The sequence below is a fragment of the Arachis ipaensis genome, chromosome B9 (genome assembly GCF_059453495.1).
Source record: "Arachis ipaensis isolate K30076 ecotype BB chromosome B9, ASM5945349v1, whole genome shotgun sequence".
Lineage (NCBI taxonomy): Eukaryota > Viridiplantae > Streptophyta > Magnoliopsida > Fabales > Fabaceae > Arachis > Arachis ipaensis.
The window spans coordinates 77,352,656-77,354,929 of NC_142444.1; the positions used below are offsets into that span (position 1 = coordinate 77,352,656).

The 2,274-nt window shown below is 41.6% G+C and overlaps 1 non-coding gene across 1 annotated transcript; it reads left to right on the forward strand.

The window, feature by feature from the left end:
- The first annotated feature begins 1,585 nt into the window (after positions 1-1,585).
- LOC148545091 (small nucleolar RNA R71) lies at positions 1,586-1,693 on the forward strand. The gene has a single exon (XR_015900715.1). It is a non-coding gene; the product is annotated as a small nucleolar RNA R71 (small nucleolar RNA).
- Positions 1,694-2,274: the final 581 nt, after the last annotated feature.

The window sequence follows — 2,274 nt, forward strand, 5'->3', positions numbered from 1 at the left end:
CACCAAACTTAGAGTTTGACTGTGGGGCCTCTGGTTGACTCTGCTTGGAGAGAAGCTTTTTCTGCTTCCTCTCCATGGTTGCAGAGGGAGATCCTTGAGTTTTAAACACAAGTGAGTTCTCATTCCATTGAAGGAATATTTCACCTCTGTCAACATCAATCACAGCTCTTGCTGTGGCCAGGAAAGGTCTTCCTAAGATGATGGATTCATCCTCTTCCTTTCCAGTATCCAGGATTATGAAATCAGTAGGTATGTAAAGTCCCTCAACCTTTACTAATACATCTTCTACTTGTCCATAAGCCTGTTTTCTTGAGCTGTCTGCCATCTCTAGTGAGATTTTAGCAGCTTTCACCCCATAGATTCCCAGTTTCTCTATTACAGAGAGGGGCATGAGGTTTATTCCTGAACCAAGGTCACACAGAGCCTTAAAGATCATAGTGCCTATGGTACAGGGTATTATGAACTTTCCAGGATCCTGTCTCTTCTGAGGCAATGTCAGTTGATCCAGATCACTTAGTTCATTGATGAACAAGGGAGGTTCAACTTCCCAAGTATCAATGCCAAATAATTTAGCATTCAGCTTCATGATTGCACCAAGAAACTTGGCAGTTTGCTCTTCAGTAACATCCTCATTCTCTTCAGAAGAGGAATACTTATCAGAGCTCATGAAGGGCATAAGGAGGTTCAATAGAATCTCTATGGTCTCTAGATGAGTCTCAGATTCCTTTGGTTCCTCAGAGGGAAGCTCCTTATTGATCACTGGACGTCCCAGGAGGTCTTCCTCCTTGGGATTCACGTCCTCTCCTCTCCTCACAGGTTCGGCCATGGCACTTATGTCAATGGCCTTGCACTCTCCTTTTGGGTTCTCTTCTGTATTGCTTGGGAGAGTACTAGGAGGGATTTCAGTGATCCTTTTACTCAGCTGGCCCACTTGTGCTTCCAGATTTCTAATGGAAGACCTTGTTTCATTCATGAAACTTACAGTGGCCTTAGATAGATCAGAGACTAGATTTGCTAAATTAGAAGCATTTTGTTCAGAGTTCTCTGTCTGTTGCTGAGTTGATGATGGAAAAGGTTTGCTATTGCTAAACCTGTTTCTTCCACCATTATTAAAGCCTTGTTGGGGCTTTTGATTCTTCCATGAGAAATTTGGATGATTTCTCCATGTTGAGTTATAGGTGTTTCCATAAGGTTCACCTAAGTAATTTACCTCTGCTATTGCAGGGTTCTCAGGATCATAGGCTTCTTCTTCAGAAGATGCCTCTTGAGTACTGTTGGATGCAGCTTGCATTCCATTCAGACTCTGAGAGATCATATTGACTTGTTGAGTCAATATTTTATTCTGAGCCAATATGGCATTCAGAGTATCAACTTCAAGAACTCCCTTCTTCATAGGCGTCCCATTACTCACAGGATTCCTTTCAGAAGTGTACATGAACTGGTTATTAGCAACCATGTCAATGAGTTCTTGAGCTTCTGCAGGCGTTTTCTTTAGGTGAATGGATCCACCTGCAGAAGTGTCCAGTGACATCTTTGATAGCTCAGATAAACCATCATAGAATATATCCAGGATGGTCCATTCTGAAAGCATGTCAGAAGGACACTTTTTGGTCAACTGTTTGTATCTTTCCCAAGCTTCATAGAGGGATTCACCTTCTTTCTGTCTGAAGGTTTGAACATCAGCTCTAAGCTTGCTCAGCTTTTGAGAAGGAAAGTACTTGGCTAGGAAAGCCGTGACCAGCTTATCCCAAGAGTTCAGGATGTCTTTGGGTTGAGAATCCAACCATAATCTAGCTCTGTCTCTTACAGCAAAAGGGAAAAGCATGAGCTTGTAGACTTCAGGATCTACTCCATTAGTCTTGACAGTATCACATATCTGCAAGAATTCAGTTAAGAACTGAAAAGGATCTTCAGATGGAAGTCCATGAAACTTGCAGTTCTACTGCATCAGAGAAACTAATTGAGGTTTCAGCTCAAAGTTGTTTGCTCCAATGGCAGGAATGGAGATGCTTCTTCCATGTAAATTGGAATTAGGTGCAGTAAAGTCACCAAGCATCTTCCTTACATTATTATTATTTTCGGCTGCCATCTCCTCTTCCTGTTCGAAAATTTCTGAAAGGTTTTCTCTGGATTGTTGTATTTTAGCTTCTCTTAATTTTCTCTTCAGAGTCTTTTCAGGTTCTGGATCTGCTTCCACAAGAATGTTCTTATCCTTGCTCCTGCTCATATGACAAAGAAGAAGGCACAGAAAAATAATAATAATAATGGAGATCC